Here is a 16,337-nt window from a genome sequence, read left to right as displayed (position 1 = left end):
GTGGCATGTTTCTCTTCAACTTGCACCTGTTATTTTCTGGATGGATGACTTGCAGAGAGAATATATATGTTCGTTTACCTTTTAATGTTTGACTTGATTACTAATGTTCTTGCGTTGAGACAGTGTAACAAATGGAGAAGTTCAAGTGCATCAGGTACTCATGCAGGCTTGCCAAGGTTGTGGCAGAGTAATACAGAACAAAGATCAGTCACACCCTGCATGCTAAGTGATTGTATTATGCTGTATAGAATATGTCTCTGTGTTCTTTGGCTGTTAATAGTCAGCTACTGTTTAAGTGACAAAGAAAAGCATGAAAGGAAAAGAGAGCAGCTAATCAAAATGTCGATATCGTTAGCTTATGAATTTGTTACATATAACATAGTAGAATATACTAGACACACCAGACTCAACAGCCAGATATTTAATCAAGACTTTTTTGGAAAGTACATTAAAGAGTTGGGTACTTTTTGGGTGATTCATTTTTCACTTGATTTATCCAATATGTTCATTGACTTGACAAGTCTCCCAAATAAAAACTGTCCAGAGAGAATAGCAGTATGTCTATTGCCTCTACGGTCTTAAAATTTAGTTTGTCAGATAGCAAAAGTGTATAGGCAATCCCTGCTGTTCTATATGGCTCGTTTTCCCACTCAGCTCATTCAAAGTGTCTAATTAGCAGTCACACTTATTTCTCATTGCCTTAACTCCTCAATCAAGGATTTCTGCTGAAGGAACCCTGCTGCTGGTGCTAGAATTAAAAAAAAAAATCATGAAACATATTCATGTAATCAGCCTATAAACACCACCTCTTCATCACCAAGGAAAAAAAGTATGATTATCCTTTCTCTCTTCCACATGTACTCCTAAGACTATCCTTATGTTACTTTCTCCTTTGATGTCTTATCTTGGTAATTCTTATGTCAAGATGGACATAGAGGAGAGGATAGAAGGAAGAAAAAATGGAAAATCTTTAGGGTTAAGTTAATTTTCTATTGTCTGGAAATATAGGGCAAATATCCATCTATTCTTAAAGACATTTTCACTCTGTAAAAATACCAAATATGCCCAAAACAAATTACTGAAAGAATTAAAACTTTGAATGAAACAAGCAAAATTATATCTGTTGGCTATCTGTTGTTTAAACTTATGTGTTTTAAAAGTAGGTCAGATAGATTCACTTATTTAACAGTAGTTAGCAGGGTCCATGTACCAGGCACTTTTCTAAGCGGTGAGCATAAAGAAGTGAGAAGAACGTGATCTTTGCATTTAGAAGTTTATGAAAGAGACAGATGAGAAATAGGCAATTGAGAAATGTCTGTGAAAAGCACAAGGTATACTGGAAGATCTGGGAGAGACTCAAATCTTAAGAGCACATAGATATCCTAACAGAACTGACAGCCAACCCCTGTCCTAAATGAGTAAAATTTAATAAGGCAGAAAGAGAAGCACTTCTGGCATGATAAGAGTAATGACCTCTGAAAACCCACTCTTCCGTTAAAGCAACAGGAACACTTGCAAAAATAGATAAAATGTTTAGAACTCTAGAAATTAACCAAATTAAATTTGGCTCACAACAATCTAAGGAGAATTATTCAAGAAAAGCAGCTGAATCTTCGTAAGAACTTCCCACAGGTGGTGTGGTGTTTCAACTTGGCCTCTCCCCATTCCCACCTCTGTAGCTCTGGAGCAGCCTTGAAAAGCAAGCAGGCTCACAACCACAGTAGCTGTGAAAGTCAGCAGCCTTGCAGGTTTTGGGTGAAGCTGAGTGGGTCAGTGGAGAAGGTGATGGCACCCCACTCCAGTACTCTTGCCTGGAAATTCCCATGGACAGAGGAGCCTGGTGGCTGCAGTCCATGGGTTGCTAAGAGTCGGACATGACTGAGCGACTTCACTTTCACTTTTCACTTTCATGCATTGGAGAAGGAAATGGCAACCCACTCCAGTGTTCTTGCCTGGAGAATCCCAGGGATGGGGGAGCCTGATGGGCTGCTGTCTATGGGGTCGCACAGAGTCAGACACAACTGAAGCAACTTAGCAGCAGCAGCAGCAGAGTGGGTCAGAGATCACTCTGTGCAACCACTTGCTGAAAACAATCAGCAGCAATTGTTTAACATTACAACTGCCCAAGGCAGTGATTCCTCTTGGAGCTAACAAGAAGCTTAGTAAAACATTTACAAGAAACTAGGGAGTAAGAAGCTCAGCTGCTAAGTCACTTCAGTCGTGTCCGATTCTGTGCAACCCTATAGATGCTCAGAGAGAGCTTTTAAAACTTCCAGAATATTCCTGGAAATCTAGAAGTCCTTCCCTGTGCGTATACTCAGGGAAGACCTGGGAGTTTACTGATCTCTTATTTTTGACTGATCATGAAGCTCTGTGCAAACATGGGGAAATAAAAGGTGAGGAAGAGTTGGCAACTGCCGGCAAGTGCATTCAGCACAGACAAAGGACCACTCCACAAAACCTGGAAGACTTACTGGTTCTGTTCATTAGCTGACCACTGAAGCTCCAGTATTTTGGTCACCAGCAGCAAACAGCAGACTCATTGGAAAAGTCTCTAATGCTGGGAAGGACTGGGGGCAGAAGGAGAAGAGGGCTTTAGAGGATGAGATGGCTGGATGGCATCAGCAATGCAATGGACATGAACTTGAGCAAACTCCGGAAGATGGTGAGAGACAGGGAGGCCTAGCATGCTGCAGTCCATGGGGTCACAAAGAGTCAGACACGACTAGGCCACTGAACAACAACAACAGGATAAACAAGCAGAGACATTAGTGGCCACAAATGACAAAGAATACAGATCATAAAGAATTAGTCCAGGAAGGTCACAGAACAAAGAAATAGTCATTAAACAGATAACAACAACAAAAGAAAAACACTGTGGAATGGGGAATAGACATGGGAGTTCCAAACTTATCATTTTATTATATACATATACATATTATACATAGTATTATATATAATGCATATTTTACACCATATCAGTTCAGTCCAGTTCAGTTGCTCAGTTGTGTCCGACTCTTTGCGACACCATGAATCGCAGCACGCCAGGCCTCCCGGTCCATCACAAACTCCCGGAGTTCACTCAAACTCATTTCCATCGAGTCAGGGATGCCATCCAACCATCTCATCCTCTGTCATCCCCTTCTCCTCCTGCCTCCAATCCCTCCCAGCATCAGGGTCTTTTCAAATGAGTCAACTCTTCGCACCAGGTGGCCAAAGTATTGGAGTTTCAGCTTCAACATCAGTCCTTCCAATGAACACCCAGGACTGATCTCCTTTAAGATGGACTGGTTGGATCTCCTTGCATTCCAAGGGACTCTCAAGAGTCTTCTCCAACACCACAGTTCAAAAGCATCAATTCTTTGGTGCTCAGCTTTCTTCACAGTCCAACTCTTACATCCATACATGACCACTGGAAAAACCATAGCCTTGATTAGATGGACCTTTGTTGGCAAAATAATGTCTCTGCTTTTGAATATGCTGTCTAGGTTGGTCATAACTTTCTTTCCAAGGAGTAAGCGTCTTTAATTTCATAGCTGCAATCACCATCTGCAGTGATTTTGGAGCCCAGAAAAATAAAGTCTGACACTGTTTCCACTGTTTCCCCGTCTATTTCCCATGAAGTGATGGGACCAGATGTCATGATCTTAGTTTTCTGAATGTTGAGCTTTAAGCCAAAATTTTCATTCTCCTCTTTCACTTTCATTAGGTAATTATATACAATTATAAGAGATGCAATATATAATGTGTAATTATACATATGTATATATATTATAGTAAAAGTCTTCCCAGGTAGCTCTATGGTAAAAGAATCTGTCTGCCAAGACAGGAGTTACAGGAGATGCCAATTCGATCCCTGGGTCAGGAAGAGCCCCTGGAGGAGGGAATGGCAACTGACTCCAGCATTCTTACCTGGAAAATTCCATGGGTAGAGGAGCCTGGCCAGGTACAGTCCATGGGGTCTCAAATAGCGGGACACAACTGAGTGACAGAACACATGCATGCACACATGTGTGTGTGCATTATATTATTTAAAATATTCATTATATTATAATATAATGAATTATTATAATATAATTATATATAAATAAACAATTATTTAATTATATAATAATTCTATATAAATAAATGTTTATATATAAATAATTATATATAAATATAATTATGATATATAATATCCATTATATTATTTAAAATATTCAAATCTCAACAAAAAGTTACAAAATATGCAAAGAAACAGGAAAATATGGCACATAAACAGAAAAAAAGCAATCAATAAAAAATGTCCCTGAGGAAGTCCAGATATTGAACAAACTAAAAAAAGACTTCTTAAATCAGATATGTAAAATATGATTAAAGAATTAAAGGAATACATGTGTGAAAAAAATCTTTTAAAATGTGAGAATTCTGTCTTACCAAACAGAGAATATCATTAAACAGATAGAAATTATAGAAGTAACCAAACAGAAATTCTGGAGTTGAAAATTACAATAGCGGAAAAAAATCACCAAAGGTGTCAGCTGCAGATTTGAAATGTCAGAATAAAAAAATAGCCAATTTGACCATATTTCAATTGAGATCATACAGTTTAAGCAATTAAAGGAAAAATTAATTTAAAAATGAACAGAGTGAAATAATATCAAACACACCAATTACATGGATAATGAATGAGAGCCCCATAAGCAGAGAGAGGGGGAAAAAAGCAGAAAGACTATTTGAAGAAATAAAGACCAATAGCTTCTTAAATTTGATGAAAATTTTTAATCTGGACATCTGAAGATCTCAAAATACACAAAGCAGGATAAACTGAAAGAGATCCATACTTGTACCTCTCAAATTGTCAACAAACAAATAATCTTGAAATCAGCAAGAGGGAAAAGGTCCATCACAAACGAGAGATGTCTCATCAAAATAGTGGTGGCCAGAATGCAGTGGCGAGGAAATGTTCAAAGTGCTGTTACCCAAGCAACACTGTCCGTTAAAAATGAAGAAGAAACTAAAGTACTTTCAAGTCAATAAAAATGGAGAGAATCCATCGTTAGCAGACAAACACTACAAGAAATACAGCCCTTCAAGGTGAAATAGAAGAAAACACTGGACAGTAACTAGAATCCACACGAAGAAATGGAGGGCGCCCAAGAAGTAACTGCATAGTGAGTACAAAGACAATGTAGTTTTGCTCCTAATGCTTCCCATCTATCTGATTTAAAAGACACTGGGATAAAGCGGTAATCCCAAAACTGTGTTGATCCATACGCAACGTACAAAGTGTAATCCTTTTAATGATAAGGGTACAAAGCAGGGGGAAGGGATGAGAACAAAGTTTCTGAGTGTTGTTCAAAGAAAGCTCATGTCAAGCCAAATTATAATAGATTGTTTTAAATTAAGAGGTTAATTGTAATCCCTGAATAACAATTTAGAAAATAACTGAAGACAATATAGTAAAAGAAACAGAAGCAGATTAAAATGGTACATATAAAAATGTCTCATTGACACAAGGAAAGCAATAATAGAGAAATATCTATCTGCATGTTTTCCAGCCACATTGGGATGAATTTAGAAGTAAATACCCAAATGAAATTTTGAAAATACAGACATAGGAGAAAATTAACCAACATTCATGCCTCTGAGGGGAGAGCTGAGAACCCAGAGGGCAGAGTCATGATTCCACAGAGCTGTCCTGAACGCCAGAGGATTACTCCCAACGTTGAAATCTCACTAAGTTTGCCCAGTTGGATCTCTAAATTGTGTGGGACCAGTGACTTGAATTTCTTTCCATTTTCTCCTTCATTGAACCAGAATGTCTATAACTATTATTCTATGCCCACTTCAACATTGTATTTTAGGGGCAGATAACTTTTCTTTTTTCATTTCACAGATTCACAAATAGAGAGGAATTGCGTGCAGAATGGATTGCATCTAGAACCTTACCTACAGTGAATTTTGATAAACGATAAGATTTGGGACTTCTGTCCTTCCCTGGTGGCTCAGATGGGAAAGAATCTGCCTGCAATGCAGGAGACTCGGGTTGGATCTCTGGGTCAGGAAAATCCTCTGGAGAAGGGAATGGTGACCCACTCCAGCATCCTTGCCTGGAGAATCCCATGGACAGAGAAGCCTGACAGGCTGCAGCCCATGGAGTCACAAAGAGTTGGACATGACCGAGCAACTAACACTTTCTTTAACACTTTCACTTTCAAGATGATATTTAGATGAGATTTTTGGTCTTGTGTTGACCCTGTAATGGGTTGAAACTTTCAGGAGCTTGGGGTAAAGTGAATGCATTTTGCATTTGGGGTGCATGTGAATCTTCCAAGGCAGAGTGGGGGACTGTGGTAGGTGCACTAATAGCCTCACAAAATTTTCCATGCCCTAATCCCTATAACTTGTGACTGTGTTACCTAACATGGCAAAAGAGACTATATATTCAGTTCAGTTCAATTCAGTCCTTCAGTCATGTCCGACTCTTTGGGATCCCATGAATCGCAGCATGCCAGGCCTCCCTGTCCATCACCAACTCCCAGAGTTCACCCAGCCTCACGTCCATCGAGTCAGTGATGCCATCCAGCCATCTCATCCTCTGTTGTCCCCTTCTCCTCCTGCCCCCAATCCCTCCCAGCATCAGAGTCTTTTCCAATGAGTCAACTCTTCGCATGAGGTGGCCCAAGTACTGGAGTTTCAGCTTTAGCATCATTCCTTCCAAAGAAATCCCAGGGCTGATCTCCTTCAGAATGGACTGGTTGGATCCCCTTGCAGTCCAAGGGACTCTCGAGAGTCTTCTCCAACACCACAGTTCAAAAGCATCAATTATTCAGCGCTCAGCCTTCTTCACAGTCCAACTCTCACATCCATACATGACCACTGGAAAAACCATAACCTTGACTAGACAGACCTTTGTTGGCAAAGTAATATCTCTGCTTTTGAATATGCTATCTAGGTTGGTCATAACTTTCCTTCCAAGGAGTAAGCGTCTTTTAATTTCATGGCTGCAGTCACCATCTGCAGTGATTTTGGAGCCCCCAAAAATAAAGTCTGACACTGTTTCCCCGTCTATTTCCCATGAAGTGATGGGACCAGATGCCATGATCTTCATTTTCTGAATGTTGAGCTTTAAGCCAGCTTTTTCACTCTCCACTTTCACTTTCATCAGGAGGCTTTTTAGTTCCTCTTCACTTTCTGCCATAAGAGTGGTGTCATCTGCATATCTGAGGTTATTGATATTTCTCCCAGCAATCTTGATTCCAGCTTGTGTTTCTTCCAGTCCAGCGTTTCTCATGATGTACTCTGCATATAAGTTAAATAAGCAGGGTGACAATATAAAGCCTTGACGTACTCCTTTTCCTATTTGGAACCAGTCTGTTGTTCCATGTCCAGTTCTAACTGTTGCTTCTTGACCTGCATACAAATTTCTCAAGAGGCAGATCAGGTGGTCTGGTATTCCCATCTCTTTCAGAATTTTCCACAGTTTACTGTGATCCACACAGTCAAAGGCTTTGGCATAGTCAATAAAGCAGAAATAGATGTTTTTCTGGAACTCTCTTGCTTTTTCCATGATCCAGCAGATGTTGGCAATTTGATCTCTGGTTCCTCTGCCTTTTCTTTTTTTTTTTAATTTTATTTTATTTTTAAACTTTACATAATTGTATTAGTTTTGCCTCTGCCTTTTCTAAAACCAGCTTGAACATTAGGAAGTTCACAGTTCACATATTGCTGAAGCCTGGCTTGGAGAATTTTGAGCATTACTTTACTAGTGTGTGAGATGAGTGCAATTGTGTGGTAGTTTGAGCATTCTTTGGCATTGCCTTTCTTTGGGATTGGAATGAAAACTGACCTTTTCCAGTCCTGTGGCCACTGCTGAGTTGTCCAAATTTGCTGGCATATTGAGTGCAGCACTTTCACAGCATCATCTTTCAGGATTTGAAATACCTCAACTGGAACTCCATCACCTCCACTAGCTTTGTTCGTAGTGATGCTTTCTAAGGCCCACTTGACTTCACATTCCAGGATGTCTGGCTCTAGGTCAGTGATCACACCATCATGATTATCTGGGTCATGAAGATCTTTTTTGTACAGTTCTTCTGGGTATTCTTGCTATCTCTTCTTAATATCTTCTGCTTCTGTTAGGTCCATACCATTTCTGTCCTTTATCGAGCCCATCTTTGCATGAAATGTTCCCTTGGTATCTCTAATTTTCTTAAAGAGATCTCTAGTCTTTCCCATTCTGTTGTTCTCCTCTATTGCTTTGCATTGATTGCTGAGGAAGGCTTTCTTATCTCTTCTTGCTATTCTTTGGAACTCTGCATTCAGATGCTTATATCTTTCCTTTTCTCCTTTGCTTTTTGCTTCTCTTCTTTTCAGCTATTTGTAAGGCCTCCCCAGACAGCCATTTTGCTTTTTTGCATTTATTTTCCATGGGGATGGTCTTGATCCCTGTCTCCTGTACAATGTCATGAACCTCATTCCATAGTTCATCAGGCACTCTATATATCAGATCTAGGCCTTAAATCTATTTCTCACTTCCACTGTATAATCATAAGGGATTTGATTTAGGTCATACCTGAATGGTCTAGTGGTTTTCCCTACTTTCTTCAATTTAAGTCTGAATTTGGCAATAAGGAGTTCATGATCTGAGCCACAGTCAGCTCCTGGTCTTGTTTTTACTGACTGTATAGAGCTTCTCCATCTTTGGCTGCAAAGAATATAATCAATCTGATTTTGATGTTGACCATCTGGTGATGTTCATGTATAGAGTCTTCTCTTGTGTTGTTGGAAGAGGGTGTTTGTTATGACCAGTGCATTTTCTTGGCAAAACTCTATCAGTCTTTGCCCTGCTTCATTCCGTATTCCAAGGCCAAATTTGCCTGTTATTCCAGGTGTTTCTTGACTTCCTACTTTTGCATTCCAGTCACCTATAATAAAAAGGACATCTTTTTTGGGTGTTAGTTCTAAAAGGTCTTGTAGGTCGTCATAGAACTGTTCAACTCAGCTTCTTCAGCATTACTGGTTGGGACATAGACTTGGATTACTGTGATATTGAATGGTTTGCCTTGGAAACGAACAGAGATCATTCTGTCATTTTTGAGATTGCATCCAAGTACTGCATTTCGGACTCTTTTGTGGACCATGATGGCTACTCCATTTCTTCTGAGGGATTCCTGCCCACAGTAGTAGATATAATGGTCACCTGAGTTAAATTCACCCATTCCAGTCCATTTGAGTTCGCTGATTCCTAGAATGTTGACATTCACTCTTGCCATCTCTTGTTTGACCACTTCCAATTTGCCCTGATTCATGGACCTGACATTCCAGGTTCCTATGCAATATTGCTCTTTATAGCATCGGACCTTGCTTCTATCACCAGTCACATCCACAGCTGGGTATTCTTTTTTGCTTTGGCTCCACCCCTTCATTCTTTCCAGAGTTATTTCTCCACTGATCTCCAGTAGCATATTGGGCACCTACTGACCTGGGGAGTTTCTCTTTCAGTACCCTATCATTTTGCCTTTTCATACTGTTCATGGGGTTCTCAAGGCAAGAATACTGAAGTGGTTTGCCATTCCCTTCTCCAGTGGACCACATTCTGTCAGATCTCTCCACCATGACCCACTCCTCTAGGGTTGCCCCACGGGCATGGCTTAGTTTCATTGAGTTAGACAAGGCTGTGGTCCTAGTGTGATTAGATTGACTAGTTTTCTGTGAGTATGGTTTCAGTGTGTCTGCCCTCTGATGCCCTCTTGCAACACCTACCATCTTACTTGGGTTTCTCTTACCTTGGGCATGGGGTATTTCTTCATGGCTCCTCCAGCAAAGCACAGCCACTGCTCCTTACCTTGGACAAAGGGTATCCTCCTCAACGCCGCCCTTCCTGACCTTCAACATGGGATAGCTCCTCTAGGCCCTCCTGTGCCCCTGCAGCCATGGCTCCTTATATTAAGGATATGGTATATGCTATACTGGCATTTCCTAGTAAGTTAAATCTCTATGAAATGTATAGCATTTGAATGTCAATGTTGTAGGGCTTACAGAATATTTTTGCTAATAAATCCTTGGTTTCTACACATTGACTTTTATGTTTTAAACTAAGTTCTATCATTTCTTTGAGGCTGGATGCTTGCTCTGAAACATAGCTAACAATAAACTGCAGTGTTTGGGGAGAGATGTCCTTTGGCATTGGATCTGCTGATTCAATCATCAGAGAATTATAGCTGAAAATCAGAGTCATTTTTTTTTCCAGAATTGTTGCCTGTAACTTTTAAATGTTTAAAGATTTCTAGATATTTTGACAGATAACTACATAGCAACAAACATAATAACAGTCCATGTAGTAGTTCTCAAATTTTCATAAAAAGTCACACAGGCAGCAGAGCTTGTTAAAATACAGATCTGCAGGCTTCTCAACAGATATTCTGGTCCAGCAGCTTAGGGACAAGAACCATGAATCTATATTTTAAAAGGTATGCTGACCATGGTTTCAAAATCACCAGTGAAGTGAGTACTGATCCTAGCTGAGATTTCTCTTTCACTGGAGACGATCGTTAGGATGTAAGACTGGGCGTTCCCAGTACTGGGATGGTTCACATAAGGATGACCTAAGCTCTTTCTTACAGTCTTCTAAGAGCCTGGCTACAGCTCTGCTGCTTTCCACATGTGCTGAAGCCCAGGAAAATCACTGAGCCCTCTTTTTGCATTCAGCAGTCCTTCAGCACCATTTTATGTCATCAGTCGTTTGGACTCTTGAAGCTACTAAGCAAGGTAAGGTTCCTAGAGACACACAGCAAAGCTACCCTCTGATGGTGAGGCTGGTTTAGGTCACAATTTTATGCCAGTCTGCTTAAGGGCACAGCAAGAGACCCGACGGCTGGTGAGAGAACTCTCTTGGACTCCTTTGAGGAACTTCCAACTTCGCAGGCTATAAACATCACTAAAAACCACTCAGGAGACCAACAGGGACCAGCCGCAAGCAAAACTGTGAAGTGTCAGAAGAGAGGTCGGGTTTCCCTCTCTGGGTCTACCCCTTATCCTGTGCTCTCCTGGGACCAGGAATGGGCAGCACAGTTCTGGGGTTACTTTGAAGTCTCCCCCGAAGACACTAAGGACACAACACCTTCCCCCCCACCTCTGTGTCACACCAGTGACGAGGCTCTGCCCTGCTGAACATCTGTCAGATATGTTTCCACGACAGTGATGAAGTTTAAATGCCTGTGGCCTGTCTGACAGACCCCACAGAATCTGCTTCACAGACCTTTTGTTGTTGTGCCATTGCCAAGTAGTGTCTGACTCTTTGTGACCCCATGGACTGCAGCATGCCAGTCTTCCCTGTCTGTCCCCATCTCACGGAGTTTGCTCACATTTCTGTGCATTGAGTCGGTGATGCTACCTAACCATCTCATCCTCTGCCATCCCCTTCTTCTTCTCCTGCTCAGTGCTCAGTCACTTCAGTCATGTTTGACTCTTTACGATCCGATGGACTGTAGCCCACCAGGCTCCTCTGTCCATAGAATTCTCCAGGCAAGAATACTGGAGTGGTCTGCCATGCCCTCCTCCAGGGAATCCTTCCTGCCCAGAGATCGAATCCGTGTCTCTAGCATCTCCTACATTGCAGGCAAATTCTTTACCACTGAGCCACCAGGGAAGCCCACACCTTGCTGATCTTTATTTGTTCTACCATCAACCCAAAATCCAATATACAGCTCACAGACACAGTCCTCTTGCCTCCATACTGACCTCTCTGGGGGTATGGCAAATACCAGCTTCTCCTGAAAACCCAGTTTCCCTCTGCAGACTGAGTAGACTGTGCACTGAACATCCCCTGGAAGTGTCATTCACTCACCCTGCAATGTGCGTGGTGTCCCCTGGAGATGGGAACACTGTTCTTGCACTGATTTAGGCGTCTCTCCTCAGGAGGCTCCAGCTCCCTGTGAGCTATTTTCTCTCCCCACCTGTTACACTAAACCATAGCCCTCATCTTACTGGTCTGTCTTCTTCCCTCATCTGTGAGTCTCCCGAGTATAAGTACGATGCATGACTTTCTCATGTAGTAAGCACTCAATAAACATTTGACAGATGGATGGATGAAAGAATAGGCCCATGGTTGGATGAAGCAATCAATCAATCATCTAGTTTCCAAGACATTTGAAATTGGTGAAAATATAGTACAAGAGACTAATAACAAACCTGAAGAAGACTTGTATCATCCTGTATAACATCATGCCCGAAGGACACTTTCAGTTCAGTTCACTTCAGTTGCTCAGTCGTGTCTGACTCTTTGCAACCCCATGGACTTCAGCATGCCAGGCCTCCCTGTCCATCACCAACTCCTGGAGTTCACTCAAACTCATGTCCATTGAGTCAGTATGCCATCCAACCATCTCATCCTCTGTCGTCTCCTCCTCCTGCCCTCAATCCTTCCCAGCATCAGGGTCTTTTCAAATGAGTCAGCTTTTCACAACAGGTGGCCAAAGTATTGGAGTTTCAGCTTCAACATCAGTTCTTCCAATGAATATTCAGGACTAATTTCCTTTAGGATGGACTGGTTGTATCTCCTTGCAGTCCAAGGGACTCTCAAGAGTCTTCTCCAACACCACAATTCAAAAGCATCAATTCTTTAGTGCTAAGGTTTCCTCACAGTCCAACTCTCACATCCATTCATGACCACTGGAAAAACCATAGCCTTGACTAGATGGACCTTTGTTGGCAAAGTAATGTCTCTGCTTTTTAACGTGCTATCTAGGTTGGTCATAACTTTCCTTCCAAAGAGTAAGCATCTTTTAATTTCATGGCTGTACTTTATACTGAGCTAACTTATCTTTGTTGGCCATGACAATGGGAAAACCATGACCAGATTCCACCCTTGCCAATAACAAACAGAGTTGACTTTACAGCAACTGATAAGACTTAAAACTGAATGGAAAAGCCCATCATGTCCTTTAGGAGCCTGGCAGAGAAAGCATGGTTGAGACAGCCATGCTCGAGAAAGAGCTGCTATATGGTGGTGATGTCTCTTCTTCATGGTGGCCTTGACACGCAGGTTTGTGTAGCATGTCACACTTGGCTCTGTCATCAATGTCTTTAAGCTTCTTGACATGAAACTCTTAGCAGAGTCAGAGCCCTTTGTCCTTGGACTCACAGCATCTAGCAGATGTAGGACAGGATTTTGGGGGGTACTTGATTGGACTATTGAAATATTAATAACCTCAGATATGCAGATGCCACCACCCTTATGGCAGAAAATGAAGAGGAACTAAAAAGCCTCTTGATGAAAGTGAAAGAGGAGAGTGAAAAAGTTGGCTTAAAGCTCAACATACAGAAAATGAAGATCATGGCATCCGTTCCCATCACTTCATGGAAAGTAGATGGGGAGACAGTGGAAACAGTGTCAGACTTTATTTTGGGGGGCTCCAAAATCACGGCAGATGGTGATTGCAGCCATGAAATTAAAAGATGCTTACTCCTTGGAAGGAAAGTTATGACCAACCTAGATAGCATATTAAAAAGCAGAAATATTACTTTGTCAACAAAGGTCCATCTAGTCAAGGCTATGGTTTTTCCAGTGGTCATGTATGGATATGAGAGTTGGACTGTGAAGAAACTTTAGCACCAAAGAATTGATGCTTTTGAACTGTGGTGTTGGAGAAGACTCTTGAGAGTCCCTTGGACTGCAAGGAGATCCAACCAGTCCATCCTAAAGGAGATCAGTCCTGGGTGTTCATTGGAAAGATTGATGCTAAAGCTGAAACTCCAATATTTTGTCCACCTCATGCGAAGAGTTGACTCATTGGAAAAGACCCTGATGCTGGGAGGGATTGAGGGCAGGAGGAGGAGACGACAGAGGATGAGATGGTTGGATGGCATCACCAACTCGATGGACATGAGTTTGAGTGAACTCCAGGAGTTGGTGATGGACAGGGAGGCCTGGCGTGCTGGGATTCATGGGGTCGCAAAGAGTCGGACACGACTGAGCAACTGAACTGAGCTGATTGGACTGGCTGTCATGATGGCAGACAGCAGTCCTAAGGACTGCTCTGAGTTTCTGGCTTATCGCAAGATCAGCACTTTGCTAAAGGCACTTTGAAAATTCCTCCTCTAGGAATTCCCTGAGGGCAGCACCCCTAGAAGGCATCTCCTTTCCCAAAAAAGGCTTGTAGGTTGTTCTGCCCCACCCCACCCTCTGCATTCTTTGAAAAGGTGATAACTTAGACACAGGCTCTTCTTCAGTTCTCAGAACATGTTACTGAAAAATGTTGTAAAAGAATTTAATTTTCTAGAAATGTCTGCATCTTTCAGACCCTCTATCTTCCATTTGACTTTAAAACATGCCAGAATATGCTCTGAAACACTGTATGTGAAAATAGATGACTTAAAAACAGCGTAGAAATGTTCAAGGCAAAAGGAGCTAATTAATAAGCAGCCTTCCTTTCTCCTTTTCTGTCTTTTCTTCCCACTGAGCAGCTCTAAATACTTGATGTGGAGTTGGGATTTTATTTTTATTTTTTAAATTATAGCCTGTGCATCGTGCAGACCTCTCCCTGAGACATACTGGCCTGGTACATAAACAGCTGTGTGCTCCAGGGGCCGTATATATTTTATTCTGGATGGAACCCATGATAAGAAACTGAATTTAGAAAGCATTTTGTAGGCAACTAAAATCAGCTACTGAATAAAATACAAAGAAAGGCCTTTAAAATGTGTTCTTATTCATTAGAATTTAATGCATCAAAAGTTATTGTATGTCGAAAGTGAGAAGGACAAGAGTAAAAGAATAGGCTTCACAAAACGAAATCCCCTAAGGACATTTATATTTTTCCTCCAGAATAAAGTAAATGCTAAGAGATAAATAATTTCACATGAAGTAAATGTACTGCATGTTCAAAGAATAAACGCAATGTGTTCCATTCTTGCTCTACCCAACCCACCGCAGTGTATGCTTAGCCTCCTCTTGGAAATAGAGGCCTGCAAACTTTTATGTTGTGGAGGAAAATTGAACTTTAACTGATTGGAATTGCTGCTTTATTATCCACTTTACCCTGTGGTCCCCTAACAAAGAACACAGAGCCACATAAATGTCTAAGTAAATGTTACCTTTCCTAGACTTTAACTCCAGAGATCACAGCTTTCCACGCTGCCCAGCATCCTGGGTCTAAATGGAATTAAAACATGAAGGTTAAGAGGAATTTAATCAATAAAGTATAATCCATTATGAAAATATCTGCATGCTGCTTGTTTGTAAGGAAAAGGAGAGTGAGAAAGGGGAACCTTTTCCTCGGCTGCTCAAATGAAACCCATGGAACAGCAGCACCAGCATCACCTGGGAGTTTGTTAGAAATGCAGGATCCTAGGTCCCACCAGCTACTGACTCAGAATCAGCTACCAACAAGAGCCCCAGGGGGAGCTTGCATGCTCAATTGCTAAGTCATGTCCAATTCTCTGTGACTCCATGGACTGTAGCCTGCCAGGCTCCTCTGTCCATGGGATTCTCCAGACCAGAATACTGGAGTGGGTTACCATGCCCTTCTCCAGGGGATCTTCCTGACCCTGGGATCCAACCCATCTCCTCACATCTCTTGCATTTTTGCAGACAGGTTCTTTACCACTGAGCCACCTAGGAAACCCAGGGAGAGCTTATGCATGTTGAATTTGAGAAGTACTGTTATAGGACACAGTCTCTTCCTTAAAGAAGCTAGGTACTCATTGGGATCGCTAGGTATATAAGGCTGCAGTTAGAGGAGGACACAAGATCTTAAAAGAGTGGGGAGGACCTTAAATGGCTTTGAGATTCAGAGGAAAGGGAGATGACAGTCAAGCAGAAGACATGGCAAAAGTCTACTGAGGTGACGCTTAAGGAGGGGAAGGTGATGTGGCAAACCAGAGGTAAAGGGAGAGGACATGGGAAGGGAGAATCAAGCTGGCTTTATCCATGGGGCACAACAGAAGCAAAGACACAGGGGACCCAGTGAACCTGATCAGAGAGCTGCACATCTGACAGAAGGGAGCCCTCACTCTTTCATTCACATTTCGGGTTTCCCGTGATGTTGTCAATATGTCGGGGTTGCACAGAGCTTCTCTCAATACACTTAGAATCATGTAAATGAAGACTGCATGTTATGGACTGAATTGTCTCCCCCAAAACTCATATGGTGACACCCTAGCTCGAGTGTGATGGTATTGAGACACTGAAAGTGAAAGTGTTATTCGCTCAGTCCTGTCCGACTCTTTGTGACTGTATGGACCATAGGCCACCAGGCTCCTTTTGTCCATGGGATTCTCCAGGCAAGAATTCTGAAGTGGGTTGCCATGCCCTCCTCCAGAGGATTTTCCCAAACCCATGTCTCTTAGGTCTC

This window comes from Bos mutus, chromosome 9 (genome assembly GCF_027580195.1).
Source record: "Bos mutus isolate GX-2022 chromosome 9, NWIPB_WYAK_1.1, whole genome shotgun sequence".
Classification (NCBI taxonomy): domain Eukaryota; kingdom Metazoa; phylum Chordata; class Mammalia; order Artiodactyla; family Bovidae; genus Bos; species Bos mutus.
This window is presented reverse-complemented; position numbering follows the sequence as displayed.